This window comes from Protopterus annectens, chromosome 1.part1 (genome assembly GCF_019279795.1).
Source record: "Protopterus annectens isolate FY-2018-M chromosome 1.part1, PAN1.0, whole genome shotgun sequence".
Classification (NCBI taxonomy): domain Eukaryota; kingdom Metazoa; phylum Chordata; order Ceratodontiformes; family Protopteridae; genus Protopterus; species Protopterus annectens.
Window position 1 is genome coordinate 411,320,582 of NC_056726.1, and position 27,727 is coordinate 411,348,308.

The window sequence follows — 27,727 nt, forward strand, 5'->3', positions numbered from 1 at the left end:
TATTTCCAGTTCAGTATCAGTCAATGAATAAGAAGAAATATTATGCACTATGTTCTTGATAGACACCTTTGTTAAGTTTGTGAATTATTGAACACAAGTGCTTTAGCAAACCATATAATAAAGAAAGATGAAACACGTCACTTTAGATTTGCAGTTTTACAAATAGTTAAGAACTGTGACAGAGGTGGGGATTTTGAAAGCAGAATTGAAACTCTACAATTAAAATGGATGAATATTTTAAGGTCTTATCAGCTACCAAGGTTGAATGAAATGTGTAATTTAAAACCAGTTTTAAAAATGTGACCACTGAAATAATGAATGTTTTTATTGTTTTAAACTTGCATGTTTATATTTGACTATTACTGATTTGTTTGCCTTTAAGGGATGATTATGTTAATTATGATAATGTCATTAAATTAGGTTATTTAAATGGTTCTGTTTTTTTATTTCAAGTTTTAAACCTGATGAAGCACATTGTGTGAAAGCTGTTGAGCTAGTTGTTGAAGTTTATACAGTAAACTCTCAGTTAACTGGCACCCATGGGGATTGTAGATACGGTAGTTTCTGGTTGCTTGAGAGTTACTATTAAAAATAGGCCTGAATAATACTGTAACCTATACTATTTGTTTGGTTTGACCTGTTATCAGGTTGGGGAGAGAATGTTTTCCTGTCTTCTTTTTTAAAACTCCAAAACTCTAAAAACGTAAGGTATGTTTCTGCAGGAAAAACAGAAAGTGCAACACATGAAAATTGTACTGTATTTATTCTTTTTTTTTTGCCAGTTGCTTGAGAGTACTGGTTGCTTGAATTCCAGTTAACTGAGAAGTTTGCTGTATATAAAATCTCTGAAATACCTGGAAGTTTTTTGAGCTGTTCTTTCTGTTGTTTTTTTGTATAGTCCTATTCTGGTTCAGACTTTCAGTCTGCTTGAGGTGCCAGTGATTGTGTCTAACATATGGCTCTATTTGATAAACCACAAAGATTCCTCATAAAGAAATGTTAAGATGTAAGTGCCGTCAATTATACTAAAAGCCTTATCACTCTAGTCTGTCTCATGCAGGGTCTTGCACAGTGACCTATGCTAGGCATAGCAGGCTATGAAAGGTCCAATCCTATTTAATCTATATGTTAATAAAATTGGAAATGCAACCAAACCCTCTTCAAACACCTACATCTAGGCCTAAAGCAGGATGGAATACTAAACCCTCTTCAAACACCTACATCTAGGCCTAAAGCAGGATGGAATACTTTACATTGGTTATTTTTACCACAGTTGGGCATTTGAGGTGTATACAGTAAAGTGTCTGTAATTGATTTGTATGGACATTGGCGGATTATAACGACAGCAGTTTGAATGATCTTAAATCAGAAGGAAGAATCCAAATGAACATGTGCATGTATGCACTGCCCCCTCAAAAAAAGTGTTAACAGAACCTGTTGTAGAGAAATATATATACACCTCTCCCAAAGAATCCCAATCCTATGAAATGAATTCTCATTCCATGTCAAACAATGTAGCTCCTAAACCCTCTTTAAAACAAATCTGGACAAGTGGCTGGTGATCTGCCAGTTCACTTCAGGCTGTCATCTCTCAGCCTTATAGATAGAATCAGAAATGTGTTTCTATTGTAGTGGCTAAGAGCCTAATGGTCTTCTGGACTGATTACCTAGGACAGATTTATGAGCCTCTGCACCAAGTCAGGAAATGCCTGTAACTCTTACACAACAGTTGTGGTTGAAAAGCATATTATTAATTGTTTTCACCATCACATTTGAAAGACAAATTCCATTTTTATTTTCACCCTCATACCACACTCTTGCAGTTGCTACAGTGCTTCTCTAAGTTACCAAGATGCCAATCTCTGTCTTCTCATGGGTCTACATTCGGCTACTGAATATAAAAATACTCAAACCGCATATTACCGAATGGAAAACAGCAAACTGCAACATTAGTGAAGACTGACAACAGCAAAAAAAAAAAAACTGCATCAAATGGCCATAACTGGTCAACATCACATAACACAACTAGCCAAGGTGGGGGGGCTGCATCCCCCACACCCCCTCAACTGGAGGTTTCCCCACATAAAAAGTGGGGCATTGTTTACATTGGGCTAAATAGTCCACATTTCTTCTGTTACAATTGTACTTAGCATAATTTATCCATACTCACCACACTCACGGTACACCCTGGCCAAGTGCCCAGCACACGCCTCAATGTTGTGAACCCTCTCCTCTGCGGCTGTTGGGAGAGAAGCACACCATTATGCATAGCAGTTTAGCAGACATTCTGATTAAATAATGGTGCAACAGAGGTAAAGTTACTTACAGACTTGTGGGGCATTCCTTCTCTGAGCTTCCTGGACCCAGGTGTCCAGAAGATCTCCCTTTCTAAATTTTAGGTTGTCATGGTGGTAATGACACTGCTCACCTGAGTGAGGGATACAAGTAACACTGGTGAGTTCCCTTGCCAGCCAGTCTCAGGCCTCCACCTTACATTCTGAGCCCTGGAAACCTTCTTGCAACAGCTGGCCTTCATGACTTTTTACTAGGAGTCCAACCATGACCCTGAACTCCAGAATGCCCCAGCACTGTGCCGAGAAGGTCGCACCCTCACCAACGCCTAACATAATACCTTTCAGAGACAAAACTCCAACAGATTATGCTGTATTCCTGCCTATTGGGCTTAATATAGCCTGTTTCCCCACCCTTACATGCCATTGGGCAACATTTAAAAATGTGCCATATCAATTAACAGCATGCAAACCAGTGCAACTGAGCTAAAAAGTGCGAAAACTCAAAGACCCGTATTCTTAGCAGTGCTTACCAGTGCAAGTACCTTTATCTGCACTTTTTTTTTCAAAAAATACAGCATTTAAATTGATTTTAACTGTGTTGCAGGAATATTAACTGAACTGGAAGTTAGTCAGTGTTTGCTGAATTTTGTTATTTGCTAGTAATTACAGGTGTGGGGTAGCCACATTCTTTGATTTCCTGTCCTTGCCTATTTAAGTGGTACAGTGTGAAATATTTTCTGCTTAAAAACCTCAGCTTTGGCCAGCTAAGAACTTGCTGTATTCAACTGGATGTATAAAAGAATTTAAGTACCTTTATCTGCACTTTTTTTTTTTAAAAAATACAGTATTTATATTAATTTTAACTGTGTTGCAGGAATATTAACTGAACTGGAAGTTAGTCAGTGTTTGCTGAATTTTGTTATTTGCTAGTAATTACAGGTGTGGGGGTAGCCACATTCTTTGATTTCCTGTCCTTGCCTATTTAAGTGGTACAGTGTGAAATATTTTCTGCTTAAAACCTCAGCTTTGGCCTGCTAAGAACTAGCTGTATTCAACTGGACGTATAAGAGAATTTAAGTACCTTTATCTGCACTTTTTTTCTCAAAAAATACAGTATTTAAATTGATTTTAACTGTGTTGCAGGAATATTAACTGAACTGGAAGTTAGTCAGTGTTTGCTGAACTTTGTTATTTGCTAGTAATTACAGGTGTGGGGTAGCCACATTCTTTGATTTCCTGTCCTTGCCTATTTAAGTGGTAGAGTGTGAAATATTTTCTGCTTAAAAACCTCAGCTTTGGCCAGCTAAGAACTTGCTGTATTCAACTGGACGTATAAGAGAATTTAAGTACCTTTATCTGCACTTTTTTCAAAAAAATACAGTATTTAAATTGATTTTAACTGTGTTGCAGGAATATTAACTGAACTGGAAGTTAGTCAGTGTTTGCTAAATTTTGTTATTTGCTAGTTATTACAGGTGTGGGGGTAGCCACATTCTTTGATTTCCTGTCCTTGCCTATTTAAGTGGTACAGTGTGAAATATTTTCTGCTTAAAAACCTCAGCTTTGGCCAGCTAAGAACTTGCTGTATTCAACTGGACATATAAGAGAATTTAAGTACCTTTATCTGCACTTTTTTTCAAAAAATACAGTATTTAAATTGATTTTAACTGTGTTGCAGGAATATTAACTGAACTGGAAGTTAGTCAGTGTTTGCTGAATTTTGTTATTTGCTAGTAATTACAGGTGTGGGGTAGCCACATTCTTTGATTTCCTTTCCTTGCCTATTTAAGTGGTACAGTGTGAAATATTTTCTGCTTAAAACCTCAGCTTTGGCCGGCTAAGAACTTGCTGTATTTAACTGGACGTATAAGAGAATTTAAGTACCTTTATCTGCACATTTTTTTCAAAAAAATACAGTATTTAAATTGATTTTAACTTTGTTGCAGGAATATTAACTGAACTGGAAGTTAGTCAGTGTTTGCTGAATTTTGTTGTTTGCTAGTAATTACAGGTGTGGGGTAGCCACATTCTTTGATTTCCTGTCCTTGCCTATTTAAGTGGTACAGTGTGAAATATTTTCTGCTTAAAAACCTCAGCTTTGGCCAGCTAAGAACTTGCTGTATTCAACTGGACGTATAAGAGAATTTAAGTACCTTTATCTGCACTTTTTTTCAAAAAAATACAGTATTTAAATTGATTTTAACTGTGTTGCAGGAATATTAACTGAACTGGAAGTTAGTCAGTGTTTGCTGAATTTTGTTATTTGCTAGTAATTACAGGTGTGGGGGTAGCCACATTCTTTGATTTCCTGTCCTTGCCTATTTAAGTGGTACAGTGTGAAATATTTTCTGCTTAAAACCTCAGCTTTGGCCAGCTAAGAACTTGCTGTATTCAACTGGACGTATAAGAGAATTTAAGTACCTTTATCTGCACTTTTTTTTTCAAAAAAATACAGTATTTAAATTGATTTTAACTGTGTTGCAGGAATATTAACTGAACTGGAAGTTTTGACTCTGCTCTTCAGTTAGTCCCACCCACCCTCCCTGTTTTTGTTTTGGTGTTAATCTTAGTGGCCTTGAAACTGCCCGCCCCTCTTGTAAATTTGTGTTTGGATACTCCTTCTGGGCCCATCTCATTTGTTCACGCAACTGAATGCAGTGAGATCAGATTCTGATTTCAGGCACTCCTACTGTGTACAAAGAGAGCATTTGGGAAACAGAAAAAAAATTAAGCTTGTTTCCTGCCTTTCCTGTTAAGTGGTATAGACTATTTGTAGGTTTCTGAGCCCCCAAGCCCTTCTGTGTTGGAGGGAAGCCTTCTAGCTTAGATTTTTTTTCTTATAACTAGCCACTTTTCTAGTTTCAGCACTCAAATCTGTTTCTTTGATCTCAGCACTTGTTCAGAAAAAAAAAATTTCATCTGCTTTTACTGTACTTGTGTTTCTACCTACTTTATTTTACTTTTGCATCATCTTAAAAGTACTCAATTGTATTTATTACTGCTTGGTATAACTCATTCTAAGCCTTTTGCTTTAAACACTTGGGCTTCGGACCAGTTGTTTTGCACTGAGAGGGTTTGTGGTCTGCACTGTAGTGGCAGAACAGGTAGCTTACATCCTTCTAGGTTGGGAACTGCTGATTGAGGGCTCAGTGTCTGTTATTCTAAAAGTGTATTAATTCTGGTTTAAGCACTTGGGCTTTCAGGCCAGTTATTTTACATTAAGAGGGTTTGTGGTCTGCACTCTTGTGGGAGGAGAGGCTGGACTCTGCCCTTCTGAGCTGGGAATTTCTGGTTAAAGGCTTATAGTGTATGCATATCTGAACTGCTTCTTACTGAAGTTGGTGCACCTTGTTTGCTGTGGCATAGACTGGATTTGGGCCTGCTGGATCTAGCTTTGTTTGTGTAACTTGAGCACTAATCCAGGCATTCTCTAAAGTATTCAACTGCATTTATTACTGCTTGGTAGTAACTTGATTAAAGTGTAGCTATCATTCTAAGTCTTTTGGATTAAGCACTTGGGCTTCAGACCAGTTGTTTTACATTAGGAAGGTTTGTGGCATGTACTGTGGTGGCAGGACAGGTAGCTTTCATCCTTCTAAGTTGGGAACTGCTGATTGAGAGCCCAGTGTCTGTTATTCTTAAAGTGTATTAGTTCTGGTTTAAGCACTTGGGCTTCAGGCCAGTTATTTTACATTAAGAAGGTTCGTGGTCTGCACTCTTGTGGGAGAAGAGGCTGGACTCTGCCCTTCTGAGCTGGGAATTTCTGGTTAAAGGTTTATAGTGCCTGAATATTTGAACTGTATCTTACTGAAATTGGTACACCTTGTTTGCTGTAGCATAGACTAGATCCAGGCCTGCTGAATCTAGCTTTGTTTATATGCTTGTTGTTTGTTTGCTTGTTATTTCCCTGGAACGCTAATTCCACCTAATACGCAGCTTATCAGCACTTCTGTGGATCACTAGTGATATCTGCATTGCTTACTGTACTTATTTCCTTGTTTCACTTGAAAGAAAGTTACTGTTTGTCATTTTTGCATTTAAGTTACCTGTAACACATTGCACTTAAGTTACCTGGCACTTGCTCACTAAAGCAATTATATAAGTCAGCACTAAAAATTAAAAGCACTACACCCTCACTCCCCACTGGCCCTTGTTTTCAATTATTAAGGAATTCCCAATATTATTCTAGCATGTCCAAAGGTCAGTTGTCAATCTCCTCTCCGGTCCAGCTGGTGAATCTGGGAATCTTGAGGCAATGTTACAACTGCCTCATGTACATAGACAACCCTCTCCTCCTCCCAACAAATTCCAACACATGTGAGAGATGCAACCATATAGCCAAACTGGAGGCTAAGCTCTCTCAACTCAGTACTCGCATAACCAGTCAGGAGGAGAAGGAAACCACACTCACTACAATTCCAGTCTCACATAGACCTACCACAACAGCAAACCAAACACATAATCACACAAAAACATACTCAGAGGCTCTAAATAAAGATCTGCCTAAGCAGCAGAGACCTCCAAAGCAGACACCCAAGCAACCGCTACCCCAAAACAAAACACGTGCAACACATATCTCACAAAGCCAGTGTGCCGAACAGTCACAGCCCTTAAGACTAAACAACACACCTGATACACTTGTAATAGGTGACTCTATCATCAGGCACACTGACGTCCCGCTCACCAGGCTGAACAAGGAGAGGGTCACGGTGAGCAGCCTGTCAGGCGCTAGGATCCGCCACATAACACAAGCACTCAGGTCACTCCAAGGCAAGTACAAATATGACTCAGTCATTGTCCATGCTGGTGTGAATGACCTGAGATGTACCTCCCTGGACTACATGAAAAGAGACATAAAGGAGCTCTCTGAGCATGTAGCCCAGGCCGGTATGACCCTGACCTTGAGTAGCATCTTACCCTCACCAAGAATGATGCCACAATATGAAGACAAGATGATCAATTTCAACAATTGGCTTAAGTACTGGTATCATTCAAAGGGGATCCAATGCCTGTCAGCTTGGGATGATATGCTCGACAAGCCACGATGCTTCGCTAGGGACGGCTTGCACCTGTCACCCCTGGGCTTTCGGATATTGGCAAAGGCTCTTGCTATCCCCATAGTGCCTTTTTAGGCAAGGCTCAAAAGACAAACCCACCTCCATAGGTATCACAAGGGATAAGAAACTAAGAGTAATGCTACTCAACGCCAGAAGTCTAAACCTCAAGATGCATGCACTCGAAACTCTCCTTAGCATGGAGAACATCAATATCTGTGCAGTAACAGAAACCTGGTTCAGGGCTCCTGAGAGCACCCCAGCACTACCAGGTTATACCTCATACCATGCTTTTCGGCCCCAAAACTTGGACCGAACCACAAAAGGAGGGGGAGTATTGATATTCATCAAAGATACCCACACCTCCAGGTTGGTGGCAAAGCACGAAGCATCAGAGACTATCCATGTGCAACTAACAGTGGGTAAAACTGCCTTCCAGTTTATAGCCTGCTACAGACCACCCTCCCAAACCCAGGAACCCCACTCAGCCTTCCTGAGAACACTGAAAAATGTGAAGGTCTCTCCATACACCATTATATTGGGCAACTTCAACTACCCAAACATAGACTGGGAGCATTACTCTAGCTCCAACACCCTAGCCAAAAGTTTCCTAGAATTTATAAACTCAAATGCTATGGAACAACTTGTTACCACTCCCACAAGAGGGGAAAACATACTGGACCTGATCATCACCAACATGGGGACTCTATGCTCCAGACCAGAAGTGTATGCCTCACTGGTAAGATCAGACCATAAACTAATCTCACTGGATATTCACATCCCGATCCCACCCCCTGCCCAGAAAACCACAGTGAAAAACTTATCTAAAGCAAATTTCACACTCCTCAAAACCGAGGTGGAATCCTTCAAAGCCCCGGGCCTGTGGAAAATACGGCCCAGACCGCAGAATCCTTTATAAACGCATTCTATGAACACCTTCAGGAATGCATGGATCATGCGATCCCAAATAAAACCAAGACCCAATCCTCCAAAGGCAGACGTCCTGTCTGGTGGACCCCAGCCATAAATAAACTATACAATAGAAGGAGGAAGCTACTAAATGATAGAGCAAAATCCCAAAAAGGGAAGGCATCACTGATCAGTATTAGCAAAAAACTACGGGCACTCATAAAATTGTCTAAGGCAAGCTTGAGAGAAAAATTGCACAGGACACTAAGGATAATCACAAGGCTTTCTTTAGTTACGTTAGGAACCTGGGGTAATTCCCAGATATGCTCAGAATTAGTCCAAAATGACAAAAAATACACTGAACCCACAGACATTGCCAACATCCTAGCTGACAGGTTCAGTGCAAACTCGCCCCCCCCACCACCCGGGCAAATATCTATCCCAACAGAGTGCTGCGCCCCTGACATCTCAGATGCTCAGGTAAGAGCCGCCCTCTCCAAAGCAAAAAACACAGCACCAATGGGACCAGACGGTGTCCCGGGCTGCGTCCTACATGAACTCCAAGAAGAGCTAAACCCAAACATAAAACTACTGTTCAATCTCAGCCTTACTACAGGATATGTGCCCAAAGAGTGGCATACAGCAACAGTGGTCCCTCTCCATAAAGGTGGTGCCTCAACGGATCCTGGAAACTATTGCCCCATAAGCCTGACTAGCTTGGTCTGCAAAGCTATGGAAAGGATCATCATGGACCTCATAAATAAAGATATTGGGGACCTACAGACACTGGATACTACCCAGTTCGGCTTTGTTAAGGGCAGATCCTGCCTCTTAAACCTGGATGATTTCTTTGAAACAGTTACCAAGGTGATTGACGAGGGGAAGGTGGTCCACACAGCCTACCTGGACCTCGCAAAAGCCTTCGATACAATACCCCACTCGGGCATTATAGATAAGCTCACCAGCTTAAATATAAACCCCTATGTCACTAGATGGATTGCAAACTGGCTCAAGGACAGAACCCACATGGTTAGAATTGCTGGAGCCATGTCAGACTCCAAACCAGTTACAAGTGGTGTCCCACAAGGCTCAGTCCTGGGACCTCTCTTGTTTGGTATATATTTCTCAGAGGTACAGGCCAACACGGAAGGACTGTGGCTGACCAAGTTCGCAGATGACTGCAAACTGGGTGCCATAATCGACTCTCCAGCCGACACAAGCATCCTCCAAAAGGGCCTCATAGAAACAGACAACTGGTGCCAGAGCCATGGCCTCAAGCTAAATGCCAAAAGTGTATAGTCATCCCCTTTGGCAAAAACAAAGTGCCCACAAATTACCACATAGGTGGTAATCCATTAAGTACAGAAGAAGTAATTAGGGACCTGGGGACCCAAGTTGATAGCAATCTCTCATTTGACAACCATGTGGCCAAAGTGGTTAGAAAAACATTTTATATAGCCCACCTAATCATGAAGGGATTCACATCTAGATCAGGCGAGGTCATTGTGCCTCTTTACTCATCCCTCATCAGGCCCATAATTGAGTACAATGCCCCTTTTGGGATGTACCTTACCAGACACCTGCAGCAACTGGAAAGACCCCAAAAGTACCTCACCAAGAGGATCAAAGGGCTCAAACAGATGCCATATGCTGCCCGGTTAAAGAAACTCCAGCTCTACTCAGTGGCATACCACCTGTTCAGAGGCAATCTGTGCCTGACGTATAAAGCCATGTCCAACCCGGAATTAATGGACATGCTGCACCTCAGAAAATCCAAATCCCAACAAGCTACGAGCTCGAGAGACTTTTACCTCAGCACTGAAATAAATAGGACATGCTGGAGGGACAGATTCATAAACCAGAGGCTCCCTTCACTCTGGAATAAAATCCCAGTCCAGGTTAGGCAGAGTCCCTCATTGACTCTCTTCAAGAGGAATCTTGATGAGTGGATGGGAGTTTGTAGGTTTACCCCGGGTATCACTTCTGTGTCACTGTTAGACAGAGGCACAGTATACTAACCTCGAAAAAGGGCATAGCAAAATAAATTTAAAATGGGTGGCGAAAGCCAAACACATTCTGGCTAGGCTTATAAATGCCCTAGGGCAGATAGCCTAGTATGAACCTATGAACCTATGAACAAACCTGCCAAGCAGTGCATAAACATTTTCAGCCATTACTATGTTTATGCGGTGCTTAGCAGGTCTTAGCAGAGCTTAGCAGAGTGCAGCTGGGCAGAATGTAAAAATAATTTGCATAATTTGTATTTCAAAAATAAATGCTCATTTTCTCTTCCATGTATTCAACCCCTGCACATACTGGTCATGAGGCTATAACTCTACCCATTTAGCTACAAGGAAATGTGGAATTCTCCTATATCATTACATATACCTCTGAGTTACTTATAAGTACTGCTGAGCACCAGGCCGCGACACACAAACCAGCTAAGCCACGCTTAAATATGACCTTTAAATAAATAATTAAATACAGCCGGTTTCTATTTTTAGATGTCTGGCAGGTGTATTGGCACCACTTAGCATTACTGCACTCTGTGCCGCACCATGCAAACATGCTTTTTAAAAAAAAATTAAAACATTAAAATAACATTGACATAATACAATTGGACAGTGCAGGGAGTGTCTTACTTATTTGTGGACACAGTTACCACTACACTTCCTACACTGATTCAATAATCATGTTCCATGGCTCTCCATCGGCAACAGGCCATGATTAATATGCATGGCACATTGTCGAGGGTGGACTGTGTACACGGTCATGGTAACATTCTGTGTAGGCTCTACACGGTGCCTACACAGAGTTTATTAAATCCTGGGGGGGTGTCAAGGTTTGGCAGATCCTGCAGTTGTGACTTTCTGTTTAACAAGTGTGGTTGGGGGGGGGTGTTGCTTGGGACTGAACCTATACAACAAAATACTTATATGGCCCAGAAAGCTATGCATTAAGGTACTGCACATATTGTATACAGACTTGCAACTACTCTGCCTTGTTGAGTGGGCAACATTTTTCATTTCTTATTTTGTTTAGAGCAATAAACCTTTTTCCTTACAGACTTAATGTGCTGCTATTTTTTTCAGATTTAAAGTGATGGTGTATGTGTACATAGTTTGGCCGGCCATATAACCTGCCAAAACTATTGTTCTTTACTATGTTTCTGCTTTCAAGTACAAGGCCTAGTTGAATTAATGTTTCCCTAGGAAGTCTGTAACCAGAGAGAGAGAGTTCCTGTTCTTCCTGGTATGCTTAATATCTGACAAGTGCTTTGTTTCCTGATGCTTTCTGGTATGTTTCTTTTTACTCACAATCATGGAAGATCTACTAAATATCTGAGTGGAATTTAAGGTGGAGACTTAACAGAAGCTAGTGTAGCTGCAACTGTTGCTGATGGTACTGACTAAAGTGAAAGCTACTTCCAGACATGTCCATCCTATAAAGAAATTAAGTATGGAGGGGTACCTAGAGTCCAATTATGTAGCTTTAAAAGACATGCTCCTAAAGAAAATTGTGACAGATCAGAACGGGCTTAATATTTCCCACTCATCTCACAGGGGAGACATTAAAAACTTACTCCAACACGGAAGAGACTGATTACAATGACTGGAACACTTAAAAGTAACTTGGTTTGAGCTGGGATAGCTTTTAAAAAGTTATACAATTTTTAAATTGGACTTTTAATTCTGATAAAACTGGTAAGAGCTCAGATGTGTAACTTAAAACTTATATGAAAGGTGTGGTTAGAACCTGATAGTAACAGCAAAATGAACATGTTAGAATTTCTAGCAGTGGAGAAAATTAAAAGAGCATCACCTAGCAATATAGGAAAGTGGGTGTTGCAAAGAGATCCCAAGAACTCTGACAAGCTTGTAACATTAGCAGAATGCTTATTATTTAATGACACCTAGTTTAAAACTGAAGTGTCTACTTCTTAGTATGAAGTTATAATGAGAAATGTAACATAGTCTGCAAAACAAAAACTAGCACATAATGGCTTCATTTATTTCAGATCTGGAAGGAGGGCTCACATAGCCCGATTCTGTTCTACCTATACTGAAAAAATGCTAATAGTGAAGTATGAAAACTGATATGCTTCCTGCAAAATAAATTACTCATATGGAGTGTGATAAGATTGCAGCCAGAGCAATGAGGTTTTCATTATGTTAGTGTGTTACAACCAGGTTATCAATGTGTTCAAGTTTTTTTGGAAGGGAGAGAAATTCACATACTGCAAAACTGTCTTTGTCAAAGGCCCCCTGTTATAAGGTAATATGCATTCAAGGTGACAGAATGGGATATTCCATTACATATGTGGGAATTTCACATCATGTAGCCGTAACCCCATTCTTAACTCATGTTATACTAGGAAATGCTTTACTCCATTTTAAGGCATGTTAAAAATGTGGGAGGAGGGAGACCCCACAGACACCAGGTAACAGGATACACTTAAGAGGTAAAGCAATGGCAAGAGATGCACATTCAGTATGAGGACAGGGGAGTAAAAAAGTGACTCTCTTATAGACCCAGAATCAAAATCAGGTGAAGGGAATTAGCACAGAAGCTACAAAGGGGGATATAATCTGTTTTTTTTGAAAGTAGAAAAATAGTAGAAAAAGGCTTTGTGTTTTAATATAAACACAACAGAAACCAGGTACTGTGTGAAATGTCAGCTTAGGAGCCAGAAACGAGCTGAAAAAAAGAAAAACTCCGGAGTAAAAATCGATCAAAACAAATATCTGCAGAGGCTTTAAAATGTTACTTAATAAACACTAAAGCCAAATATTGAAGAATTGTATTTAAGTGGTGATCATCAGAGCAATGAACTAAAAGTGAGATGTTAAAAAATGCAGTGCTCTGAATCCATTACTGTCCAAAGAGATCTGAAGGCTAAGCAGAAAGGGGGAGCACTCAAACAACATGCTAAGATAGCAGGAAAGTTGAAACATTTTTTTTGTCCAGTGCTTCTCTTTAAGATGCAGCACCATGTTTTTTTAGGAGAGGAAACAATATCTTCCATCTGAAGACAAACTAGTCTAGAGAGATAAGCCTGACTTAGTGGGCTTACAGGTAAGCTACATGAACTTTACAAAAAGCACAATGAGAAAATTATACTTTAGGCTGAGCAAGAAACAGAAAATGTAATTTAGGTGGTAGGTAAATGTACTGAACAAATATTTCAAATTAAAAATTATCTTTACTATAGAATAAGCAAAGATAATGAGGGTATTTTATACAAACTGTTAGTATTATAATCTTATATGGTAGTGGTAAGTCAGCATATAGTCACATGTTATGAAGTCAGCTAGGGATTGCAAGAGGCTAAGGATAAGGCATATGGAGAGTTGTATGAGAGATTGGACACTAAAGAGGCAGAAAAGGACCTGTACCGATTGGCTAGACAGAGGGACAGAGCTGGGAAAGATGTGCAGCAAGTAAGGGTGATAAAGGATAGTGAGGGAAACATACTCACAAGTGAGGAGAGTGTGTTGAGTAGATGGAAAGAGTATTTTGAAGAGCTGATGAATGAAGAGAATGAGAGAGAGAGAAGCTTGGATGATGTGGGGATAGTGAATCAGGAAGTGAAACAGATTAGCAAGGAGGAAGTAAGGACAGCTATGAAGAGGATGAATAATGAAAAGGCTGTTGGCCCAGATGACATACCAGTGGAAGTATGGAGGTGCTTAGGAGAAATGGCAGTGGAATTTTTAACCAGATTGTTTAATGAAATTTTGGAAAGTCAGAGGATAGAAATAAGGCTCCAGGACCCTGCTCCGCTAAAATTGAAGTAGTTTAATGTGCTTCTTCCAAAAGCTCTTTTAGATTGGGTCCCCGTTTGTAAATAATTTTGGGCCTCATGGGAACTACATTTTGGAGGTCGTTGTCGTTGGTCAGAAACTCCCAGTTTTTTAGTATTATGTTGTTAATTTTCGGGGAGTCAGAACTAAATGTATAGCAAAAACTACCATGAAAGTCTAAGTCAGTGGAAGTTCTACTATTACCTCTGATTAAACTGGTGGCACTGGTTGGGTCCTTGTTCAACAATGGGACGTAGATGTTCAAGTCTCTCTTACGTTTGACCTCGTCTGTGATCTCATTTAGTAAAGACTTAGGGTACCCTCGCCAGGAAAATTGGTTTGGGTCTGGCATTCGTCCAGAAAATCCTTATTTTACTGGACATGCCCTAACAAGTTGCCCAACAACCAATCTCTTTGGTGTGCTGGATGGCAGCTGGAATAGTGCAACATAGAGTTCGAATAAGTTTCCTTATGTATTTTGGATACCCACATCCTGTTATCTAGGTCCTTACTTAGATCAATGTCCAGATAGTCGATCCGGTTTATATTGTATTTAAACGTAAATTTGAGGAACCTAGTGGAATTATTTAGGTTTACCATCAAGTTTTTGATTTCAATTTCTGATCCTTGATATATCATAAAGATGTCATCAAGAAATCTGGTATAGAAACTTATTTTTGAGATGACGTCCTCAATTGCCAAAATGTTATTTCTCTCCCAATTAGCCATAACCAGATTTGCTATACTTCCTCCACTAGGTGATCCCATGGCGACCCCTATTTTTTGGTGGTACAGGGTTCCATCAAACATTAAATAGTTGTATGAAAGGACTGTATTCATTAGCTCGCTAACTAATTGAATCTCCTCATTGGGTGCCTTAAGTAGCTTTAACATGGCCCCTACCCACTCAATAGCTATATCGTGTGGGATTGATGAGTACAAGTCCTTAACATCAATGGTTACAATTAGACTTTCTGGTTGAAAGACCACCAAGTTTATCGCCTCCAAAAACGACCATGAGTCCTTGGTGATTTGCTCTTCTTTTTTAACGTACCTTTGTAGTATGCTATCAAGAAGCTTGCTGCATGTATACGTAATGCTCTTCCTGCCATCCACCAATGGTCTCATGGGTGGGTTGTCGACATCTTTATGTATTTTGGAATCCCGAATAATACCGGGGTTCTTGGAGTCTGTTGTTGTAAGTAAATATAAGTATCCCTGTCAATCCTGGCCTCCACGTACAATTCTTCAATAAAGGCCTTAACTTTCTGGTGTGCCCCGTTCATTTCATTGATAGTGACCTTCGAGTAACCTTCGCCATCCAAGATGGCATTCATCCTGTTAATATAGTCGTCGTTGGTCATTATCGTGACACCTCCTCCCTTGTCCGGCTTCATTATTCGCACTTGGCCTTTTCTAAGGAGGGATAATTCTTCTCTTTCATTTATACTTGTGGTCTGGTTTTTCAATTTGAGTTTACTGTTTTGTTTCATTAAGTTCCTCATGTCCATCTCAGTTACCTTTTCAAATAGCATTAACGATGGATGCAGGGGAGGATTATTAAAGCTACTTAAGGCACCCAATGATCTTGAAAATATGAAAATATCTTTATGATATATCAAGGATCAGAAATTGAAATCAAAAACTTGATGGTAAACCTAAATAATTCCACTAGGTTCCTCAAATTTACGTTTAAATACAATATAAACCGGATCGACTATCTGGACATTGATCTAAGTAAGGACCTAGATAACAGGATGTGGGTATCCAAAATACATCGCAAGGAAACTTATTCGAACTCTATGTTGCACTATTCCAGCTGCCATCCAGCACACCAAAAGAGATCGGTTGTTAAGGGGCAACTTGTTAGGGCTGCGCGTATGTCCAGTAAAAATAAGGATTTTCTGGACGAATGCCAGACCTTAAACCAATTTTTCCTGGCACGAGGGTACCCTAAGTCTTTACTAAATGAGATCACAGACGAGGTCAAACGTAAGAGAGACTTGAACATCTACGTCCCATTGTTGAACAAGGACCCAACCAGTGCCACCGGTTTAATCAGAGGTAATAGTAGAACTTCCACTGACTTAGACTTTCATGGTAGCTTTTGCTATACATTTAGTTTTGACTCCCCGAAAATTAACAACATAATACTAAAAAACTGGGAGTTTCTGACCAACGACAACGACCTCCAAAATGTAGTTCCCATGAGGCCCAAAATTATTTACAAACGGGGACCCAATCTAAAAGAGCTTTTGGAAGAAGCACATTAAACTACTTCAATTTTAGCGGAGCAGGGTCCTGGAGCCTTATTTCTATTTACTGGTTGGTTTTGTCTGGACATTTCTTAGTTTGTCTTTTGTATTATGGAACCAGGCAGCCCTAACCTGCTAAATGAAGATCTGCAGAGCAGCACTCCGAACGGGAGCGGTGGCAATTTAACAAACCTCATCGAACTCTTGACCCAGAAAGTCGACCGGTTATCCCAACAGGTGGAGTCGGTCACGGCGAACCAAAGGGGAACACGGTATGTTGGAAGCGGCCCCATTGAAGGGGCAACGATGGTGACAACAGCGCTGAACAGTGGCAATGCACTTGGCCAAGACAGACGTAGTGGTGGACATGGCAGTAATACGAACTCCAATTCGGGCCGTGTTGGGCTGGAACAGGGAGCCAATAACAACGAGGAACCAACGGTAAATACCAGTGATAGATCTGCCGACATTGCAAGAGCCGGCGGATCTGGAGTTATGATACCAACACTTGGGGCCTGGATACAACGCGAATTTACTTTCGGGGATACACAATACAACGGTAATCTGAACACGAGTAGTGAGGTAAGCCAGGACTTATCAATGAAACTGAGTATTTTTGATGAAAAACTTTTCAAGGTAAGAAAGTTGCAACTGGAGGTTGCATACTTTCGTGAGTGCATTAGATTAAAGGTGGTACCAAAAGGACTAAGGCACTGGCAGTTTCCTGCCGGGTTAACTGAAGGGTCCCCATTCCATACAGCTCTTATTAACCTTTTTGACAGGCATGGGCTGGAACTATTGGGGTTACTTAGCGACCACTACCAGATTTCTATTAACACCTTGTTGGACAAAATTAACGAACTGGACGTTTCAATTAAGAGTGACTTAGACTTCCGGAGATATCAGTATGAGTATGAAAGGTGTTTCAAAAGCATTGACGACCACCTTTCTAAATTAAACCTGACTAAAAAGAAAAAAATCACCAGGGACGTCAATGACTATAAGAACGGGGTGGCTTACCCCAAACCAGTGAAACATCTGAACACCATACCGGTTGCCCCAGGAGATGGCAACACAAGGGGACAAGCAAATGGACAGCAACCAACTATTGATCCTGTCATTGGCGATGTGGAATTCTATGATAATGGCCACTATGTGGGACCCCCCCTTAATGAGGGGTTAAGAAGGAGTGAGAGGCTGGCCAATCAGGGGAATGGCCAGATTACCAGCAACAACAACAACAATAGCAATAGGGGTGGAAATCACATTGGAGCACCCCAGGTACAAAATTTTCAAACAGCGGCCTCCAACCAGGGGCCAATGGGTACCAGGAGAAAAGGAGGCAGGAGGAAGAGGTGGTGACTCTAAGGGACCAAGTTGTTGTGGAAGCTATCAACAATACCCGTTGCAAAATCTTGGTAAACAGTAGTGGGGACTTCAAAGTTTTCAGTTATACTGAACATACTATCAGTAATAACACTATCGAATTGCTGGCCAAGGGAAATACTTATGTGACCACCTCACATTTTGATCTTGCCAACACTTTAATTGATTTGAAGTTATTTACTAGAAAACTAAATTTGAGCTTACTACTGGGCAACGGACTCAACAGGAGGTCCGAACTTTACGTGTCCAGTGTATATAATCCCCCCCTGCATCCATCGTTAATGCTATTTGAAAAGGTAACTGAGATGGACATGAGGAACTTAATGAAACAAAATAGTAAACTCAAATTGAAAAACCAGACCACAAGTATAAATGAAAGAGAAGAATTATCCCTCCTTAGAAAAGGCCAAGTGCGAATAATGAAGCCGGACAAGGGAGGAGGTGTCACGATAATGACCAACGACGACTATATTAACAGGATGAATGCCATCTTGGATGGCGAAGGTTACTCGAAGGTCACTATCAATGAAATGAACGGGGCACACCAGAAAGTTAAGGCCTTTATTGAAGAATTGTACGTGGAGGCCAGGATTGACAGGGATACTTATATTTACTTACAACAACAGACTCCAAGAACCCCGGTATTATTCGGGATTCCAAAAATACATAAAGATGTCGACTACCCACCCATGAGACCATTGGTGGATGGCAGGAAGAGCATTACGTATACATGCAGCAAGCTTCTTGATAGCATACTACAAAGGTACGTTAAAAAAGAAGAGCAAATCACCAAGGACTCATGGTCGTTTTTGGAGGCGATAAACTTGGTGGTCTTTCAACCAGAAAGTCTACTTGTAACCATTGATGTTAAGGACTTGTACTCATCAATCCCACACGATATAGCTATTGAGTGGGTAGGGGCCATGTTAAAGCTACTTAAGGCACCCAATGAGGAGATTCAATTAGTTAGCGAGCTAATGGATACAGTCCTTTCATACAACTATTTAATGTTTGATGGAACCCTGTACCACCAAAAAATAGGGGTTGCCATGGGATCACCTAGTGGAGGAAGTATAGCAAATCTGGTTATGGCTAATTGGGAGAGAAATAACATTTTGGCAATTGAGGACGTCATCTCAAAAATAAGTTTCTATACCAGATTTCTTGATGACATCTTTATGATATATCAAGGATCAGAAATTGAAATCAAAAACTTGATGGTAAACCTAAATAATTCCACTAGGTTCCTCAAATTTACGTTTAAATACAATATAAACCGGATCGACTATCTGGACATTGATCTAAGTAAGGACCTAGATAACAGGATGTGGGTATCCAAAATACATCGCAAGGAAACTTATTCGAACTCTATGTTGCACTATTCGAGCTGCCATCCAGCACACCAAAAGAGATCGGTTGTTAAGGGGCAACTTGTTAGGGCTGCGCGTATGTCCAGTAAAAATAAGGATTTTCTGGACGAATTCCAGACCTTAAACCAATTTTTCCTGGCACGAGGGTACCCTAAGTCTTTACTAAATGAGATCACAGACGAGGTCAAACATAAGAGAGACTTGAACATCTACGTCCCATTGTTGAACAAGGACCCAACCAGTGCCACCGGTTTAATCAGAGGTAATAGTAGAACTTCCACTGACTTAGACTTTCATGGTAGTTTTTGCTATACATTTAGTTTTGACTCCCCGAAAATTAACAACATAATACTAAAAAACTGGGAGTTTCTGACCAACGACAACGACCTCCAAAATGTAGTTCCCATGAGGCCCAAAATTATTTACAAACGGGGACCCAATCTAAAAGAGCTTTTGGAAGAAGCACATTAAACTACTTCAATTTTAGCGGAGCAGGGTCCTGGAGCCTTATTTCTATTTACTGGAAAGTCAGAGGATGCTTGAGGAGTGGAGAAAAAGTGTTTTGGTACCAATCTTTAAGAATAAGGGTGATGTGCAGAGCTGCAGTAATTACAGAGGGATAACATTGATCAGTCACAGCTTGAAGTTATGGAAAAGAGTAGTGGAAGCTAGGTTAAGAAGGGAGGTGATGATTAGTGATCAGCAGTATGGTTTCATGCCAGGAAAGAGCACTACAGATGCAATATTTGCTCTGAGAGTGTTGTTGGAGAAATACAGAGAAGGTCAGAAGGAGTTGCATTGTGTCTTTGTGGACTTAGAAAAAGCATATGACAGGGTGCCTAGAGAGGAGATGTGGTACTGTATGAGAAAGTCGGGAGTGGCAGAGAAGTATGTAAGAGTGGTACAGGATATGTACAAGGGTAGTGTGACATTGGTGAGGACGGCGGTGGGAGTGACATACATTTAAGGTGGAGGTGGGATTACATCAAGGATCAGCTCTGAGCCCTTTCTTATTTGCAGTGGTGATGGAAAGGTTGGCAGATGAGATCAGACAGGAGGCCCCATGGACTATGATATTTGCAGATGACATTGTGATATGTAGTGAAAGTAGGGACCAGGTTGAGGAGACCCTGGAGAGGTGGAGATATGCTTTAGAGAGGAGAGGAATGAAGGTCAGCAGGACTAAGATAGAATATGTGTGTGAATGAGAGGGAGGATAGAGGAATTGTGAGGATGCAGGTAGTAGAGTTGGCGAAGGTGGATGAGTTTAAGTACTTGGGATCAACAGTTCAGAATAATGATGAGTGTGGAAGAGAGGTGAAGAAGAGAGTACAGGCAGGGTGGAATTTGTGAAGAAGAGTGTCAGGAGTGATTTGTGACAGACTCGTACCAGTAAGAGTGAAAGGGAAGGGTCTACAAGAGGGTAGTGAGACCAGCTATGTTATACGGGTTGGAGATGGTGGCACTGACGAAAAGGCAGGAGTCAGAGCTGGATGTGGCAGAGTTAAAGATGCTAAGATTTGCACTGGGTGTGACTAGGATGGACAGGATTAGGAATCAGTATATTAGAGGGTCAGCTTAGGTTGGACAGTTTGGAGACAAAGCAAGAGAGGCAAGATTGCATTGGTTTGGGCATGTGCTGAGGAGGGATGCTGAGTATATTGGGAAAAGGATGCTAAGGATGGAGCTGCCAGGTAAGAGGAAAAGAGGAAGGCCTAAGATGAGGTTTATGGATGTGGTGAGAGAGGACATGCAGGCGGTTGTTGTGAAAGAGCATGATGCAGAGGACAGGAAGAAATGGAAACAGATGATCCGCTGTGGCAACCCCTAACAGGAACAGCCGAAAGAAGATGATAATGATGATGATGAGGAAAGAGTGTTAGTCAAATTGTATTGAAAACATATATTGAAAAAAAAAATCAAAAAATCTCAATGCTTCTTGTCCAGGGTGTCAACAGATGCGCCAATCCAGTCCACAAATTCCAATCTCCTGTTATAGAGGTCATTTGACGGCATTAGCATGAACATAATAGAGCCTGTTGCAAAATCTAGAATGCAAAGGCTGGTGCCAGAGAATTTGAAATGATATATTCTAAAGTTGGTTTCCCTAAGGAGATGCTTATTGACCACATCACCCCCTTTATGGTAGGGGTATTATATCTGATATTCCAATTTTTAAAGTCAAGCATTTGAAAATGTCGTTACTCCATCTGCAAACTGATGATTTAGTAAAGATGTTGAAATAGAACACTGAAATAAAAGCTAAAGAAAGTACTAGATGCAGATGGTAAGAACTGGGACCAGTTGTTACCCTTCTTGGTGATTGCAATAAGAGAAGTGGTACAACCCTCAGTTGGATTTATCACATCCCAGAAGCTGCTTGATATTGCTAAAGACACGGGAATGAAGAGAAAGTGTGACGGAACACTATGTTAGCTTACTGGACCAATTAGAGCTGGTTATGTCTGTAGTATAACAGCACATGCAGGAAGCTCAGGAGATACAACACTTAGCTGGTAATAAGATTGCACACCTTCAGTGAATTAAATACTAGTGTTACTACCCTCCATGGAGAGGAATGTTCCTGTTAAGTAGCAAGCAGGGACATTTGAGATGATTAAAATAATAAATGGTGTGAACTACAAAGTTAGACAATCAGGAAAGTGAAAGAGCAGATCTACCACATCAATGAACTAAAGCCATAGAAAGAAGACGAAAGGTCTCTGGTTAGCTTATAAGATGAAATTTATACAACAGAGACTAATGACGCTATATCTGAAGCACAGCTACAGGAGTCCTTGTCAAGGTACAACAGTAGGAAATAAGATCATTTTTGTTAAAAAATAAAGTAATTTTATTAAGAAATAAAGGAGTTTTCTCCAACATGCATGAAAAAACTAAACTGATCGAACATTATGAGATAACAAGTGGAGTGAAGGTTAAACTGAGACCTTAGTACCACAATCACAGAAAAAAAACAATAAAAGTTCAAAATGATGCCCAACTCAGAAGTGATAGAAGAAAGAGAGTAAAAGAAGCAGCCCGGTAGTTTTAGTTTGTAATCTTGATGGAAATAGTAGATGCTGTCATCACTTTAAGAAAATTAATTGCATTTCAAAGTTTAAAAAGTATCCTATACCCAGAATTGATCTGTTGATAGACAATCTAGGAAAAGTCAATCACTTTGCAAAACTATACTTGACAAGGGTGTATTTACAGGTACCACATCCCCCACTGCTAAGGAAAAATCAGCCTTTATAACCCACAAGAGTCTATTTCAGCACACAGTGCTACCATTTGACCTATGAGGAGATCCAGTTACCTTTCAGACACTGACGGATAAAATACTGAAACACCACTTACAATATGCTGCTGTGTACTTGGATGGTATTATTCATTCAGAAGACTAAAAGTCCATGTACCAAAAGAGTAGGTTGTATTAAAATCAGTAAGGCAGGCTATGAATGCTAAGAAAAGTAAACTGGTCTTATATCTAGAATAACTTAAAGAAATGGTGATGGTAAAACCAACCAGAAAAATAGAGATCATAAAAATTAGTCTACGCTCACCATTAAAAAACAAGTGAAGGTTTTTCTTAGATTAGCTGGGTACTAAAGAAATTATGCATTTAATGTTTCAACTATAGCCTACCCTTTGACAGCTCTCACAAATAAAAAAGTTACTATGAAAATGTGATGGGTCTTTGAGGCAGATAGATCATTTAATTAGCTAAAAGGAAAATTATGCACTAAAACAGGGTTAGCAACTTCTGATTTTACTAAGGAATTTGTCCAATATACAGATGTATCAGAGATTGGTTTGGGAGCAGTGCTTTCCCAAGATATTCGAAGTGAGAATTACCCTTTGTGCTGTATGAGCTTTAAATTATGCAAAGAGAAAAGAGACATTCAAACACAGATGTAAGCGTTTGGTGGTGAAGTAGGCCTTCTATTCATTGAAGTACTATATGCTGTTGACTGATCATAACTCACTAAAACAGCTGAATACATATGTATTTGTTTGCTTGTTTGTTTGTTTAAATATTTATTTACATTTTGTTGACAGGGTTAGTTCCACTAGATCAACAATTTTCTTCTGGAGGCACCTGAGGTGGTATTCATATTGACTAGGGGAGGTTTGTCCAGGGCCATCAGTAAATTCCCCTACTCTTTTCCAAAGGGGATGGACAGAGGGCTAATGCTGGAGAAGAGTACAGTATGTAGCAGAGCAGAGCATTTTGGAAAGTGCTGCTTCCAAAAAAGCAGACCGTGATGTGATGGATGAAAAGGTGGAGGATAACAATGCTGTGATATAGGATTCATCATGGCTTAAGGAGGTGACTTTGCAGGAAAGTGGTCCGGGTGCTTCCATTTTAAAAAGAATGATTGCTGAAGCAGGACCAGAGTGTTGTTTTGTGTTATCATGGTTAGAAGCTGTTGAGCAATGCATTTTGTCAGGAAGAGCACAGAGGTTATTGTGTTCCAAAGTGCTGAAAATAGCTTGAAGCAAATAAAGGGTCATGTGAGGGAAATGAAGAAAATACTACATTGGGTGAAAGACTTTTTGAATTTCAGGTAACTGATAATGCTTTTCCAAGGTTCTATGCTATTGTTGCAGTACAACAAAATTTAGGCAATGTGCATAAGTTTCTATTGTCATAAAACAAGCTTTAAGTGGTTATAATCTGCCCAAAGAGTAGACAGCTTAGTGATAGATTCAATGTAATGAAAAATAGTATTATATCTTGTATTTACTGTTATGGAAATATTTTTATTTATTTATTATGTTTTTTAATTAGTTGATATTCTATACATGCAATCAACAGTACAACACCACATAATTTGTTAACCATTCCCCCATTCTGCCAGATGATGCAAAAGGTAACTTTCACAAGATGAACTACTACTTTTCAAAATGCAAAAAGTAAGTAAAAAACTTCAATAATTTGTTCATAGGAAGACACATGTCAGGGGTAATTTTGTGATTCCAATATTCAAGAATTATTCTTTTAGTTGCTAAGTCTGCAAGTAAAATTAACTTTGGTTGCAATGTATGACAAAGATTAACTATATACAAAGTCACTAAAACCCATAAATCATATGAAAAGGGAATAGAAACATCAACACAAGACTCAACTAGTTGACGAGTTTTATGTCACAAGGCTGCAATTCATGGTTAACCCCATCAAACATGTTTCCATGTACCTTTTATCCCACAACAGTGTCAATAATAATTATTATTACTCCTGCAAATTAATCTCTGGGAAATGAGATATGCACTTAAGAAACTGTTATTAAATAATCCTATTTATTCATGGTTTAATTCTAATTTTATACCAGCTCCAAAGGCAATACAAAATTGTGTGCAGAGCTCATTGTAAATGGAGCCACCTATACTGAGACAGAAGATACAGCAAAACTCCTGGCTGATAAATGCAGCTCCAACTTTACTCCTCTCTCTTCCTCAACCTTTCTTCTGGAAATGTCATCAAATATAACTCCCCCTACTATCACTAGGGAACAGGTTCTTAATGCTCTCTCTAAGACCAAGAACTCTGCATCAATGGGTCCAGACAATATCCCAGGATACCTTCTAAATAACATGAAACATGACCTATCAGAACCTCTGGAATTACTATTTAACTGTAGCCTCCAAAAAGGCTTCATGCCTCATGAATGGAGAAAGGCAACAGTCATCCCCCTGCTCAAAGGTGGGCCATCCACAGACTATAGAAACTACAGCCCCATAAGTCTCACTAGTCTTATATGTAAGGCCATGGAAAAAATTATCATAGAGATGGTCACCAGAGATATACTAAAACTCCTAACACTGGACCCAACTCAGTTTGGTTTCATCAAGGGCAGGTCATGATTACTCAACCTGATAGATGTCTTTGAGAAGGTCACCAAAGCAATGAATGAGGGCAAAATAATTCATACTGCCTACCTTGACCTGGCCAAGGCATTTGACACAATTTCCCACTTGGACATTGTTGACAAACTCAAGAGGTTAGATACAAACCCATATGTCACCCAGTGGATAGCCAAATGGCTCACAGATAGGACCTAGGAAGTTAGAATTGGGGAGTCCACCTCTACAAAGAGGCCAGTCACAAGTGGAGTCCCTCAGGGATCAGTCCCTGGAGCGCTTCTTTTTGGAATTTACTTCTCAGAAGTCAAGGCCAATATCAGTGGTCTCTGGCTGACTAAATTAGCAGATGATTGCAAATTATGGGCTATCACTGAATCTCACAGTGACACAAATGTTATCCAGGAAGGGTTGACAGAGACAAACAACTGGTGTCAGAGCCATTGACTAAAACTAATGCCAAGAAATGCATAATAGTATCCTCTGAAAAGTCATCCATCCATGGTAACTATCATATTGACAACACACTCCTTAGAGTTGACCCAGTAATCAGGGACATCGGGACACACATAGATTAGTAATCCAGCCTTTGACCATCATGTGTCTACAGTAGTGAGAAATCATTCTATGTTGCAGAACTTATAAACAAAGGTATGGCATCTAAGTCCAAGGAAGTCATTGCTCCACTGTATTTGGCATTCATCAGACCTATCATTGAGTTCAATGCCCCCCTTGGTATGTACCTAAGCAGGTATATCCAACACTTCGAACACCTACATAGGTTCCTCCCTAAAAGAATACAGGGCATAAGTAAAATGTCCTATGCAGACAGCCTCAAGGCCCTATCCCTGTATTTTGTCTCCTGCAGGCTTTTAAGGGGAGATTTATGCTAGCATACAGGACATTGTCAGACCCCACTCTGATGGTCCTCCTGCATATCCACAAAACAAATAACACCAGAATTATCCATTCTAAAGACTTAAACCTTGCCTGTGATATAAATAGGACCTGCTGGAGATATAGGTATGTATCTCAGAGACTACCCAATCTATGTAACAGGCTCCATTTCTATGTGAAGCAGAGTTCCTCCCTAACCCAATTCAAGTGCAACTTGGACAACTGGATGGGAAACCGGAAATTCATCCCTGGTTTGGCCCCTTTGCCTCTAATGGACACAGGTAACTTGTAAATGGTTCATCTCCCAGGGTCATGCTTAAACTTATCAAGGGTATCAGAACTTGTCAGAGATTTGGGATGCATGACTAGGCTTAAAAAGGACTTTAGGGCCATTAGCCTAGTAAACATGTATGAACCTATGAACAAACTGGAAGAAATTCAATTTTAATTTATTTCATGATTCCATTTACATGGAATAAAATGGGTTCATCCATTTTTCTGTTGAATTAATGAAAAAATAAACTATATCTGTAAATCTTAATTAAATTTGCATCTAGAGGTGTTGCCAAAACTATATACCAAATGGCCACCCTACTCCATACCATGGCTTCAAATAAAGCAGTAGAGGTTAAAAGCCACTTTTTTAATTTTAATGTATTAAAAAATAAGTCAGAAGAAAAACATCTCTTCATATGTTGAGAGCTTTGATTAAGCCACATAATGCAAGTTGGAAACAGGCAGATACTATGAGATTAAACCAGGGAATGTGTAATTTTGAAATAAAATGGTCAATCTTTTGAATAAGTGCTCTCCCAATAATTAAATATGGATAATGCAGCTTCCCTGAATATAATAATTTATACCCTGTAGAAAATCTTAGTTGCTTTAGAACATTAAAAAGATTACTATAATATGGATCCACTAGGATATTCTGGTTCTAAAAGTTAAATCATAACTGAGAAAAAGTTAACAGTTCTGGATCTTTTAGCTTATACCCCACACAATGAGTTGGTCTAGAATAGATTAACATTTTCCATGGCAACTTAGACTAATCACCTGTCCAAAAAATTACCATGAGGATGTAATTACTTTAAAATAGCTAACCTGAGTTGTAAAATAGTATTTTGAATATATAAAATCCATTGCAAAAAATAATTTACCTACCAGCAATCGAGATATTCAAATTAAACAATGAATTAACAGTTTTTGTTTCTTTGTTTCATTTTGATCACTGTATCTCCAAGCCATGATAAATAGACCAAATCTCTTGAAACAAGAAAATTCCAACCAAAGCATTTTCGTTTTTTTTACCTTCTGTAACTAACCAGGAGGACATTAATCTTTATGAATAAGCATAACTTTAGTTTTCCTTTCATTAACAGTAAGTCCACTGCAAATTTAATTTGTTATAATGTAAACCTTAAATGGGTTAATGAAGCCAACAGTGAATTGGCATTTAACATTAGGTCATCAGCATTTGCTAAAATTGTTAAAGGAAAATTCTTAATATTACATTGTTGATGGAGCATTTTATTTTCCAGCACCACTGGGAAAAGAATTGCTGCAGATGTTTGATATTATATGATATTCAAAAGTGAATCATATTAAAACATGATTTTATATAGTAGTAAAGAACATAAGCTGGGGTTAAAGTTAATACAGCCGAGTGTTTATCTAGCATCCTTGCACATGTATTATTTGTTGAATAAAGTACATTTAAGAATGAAGACTTAGTAGGGATGATAATTTGACACAAGTGTTAAGATTTTTGGGTTATAATTGTAATAAGCAAAATATGAAAAACTGGGTAAATGATGTTGCTAGAATATTATGAAAAAATAAGGTTGAGGAATATTGTTTTGAATGATGTTCCTGTATGTCAGAAGGTGT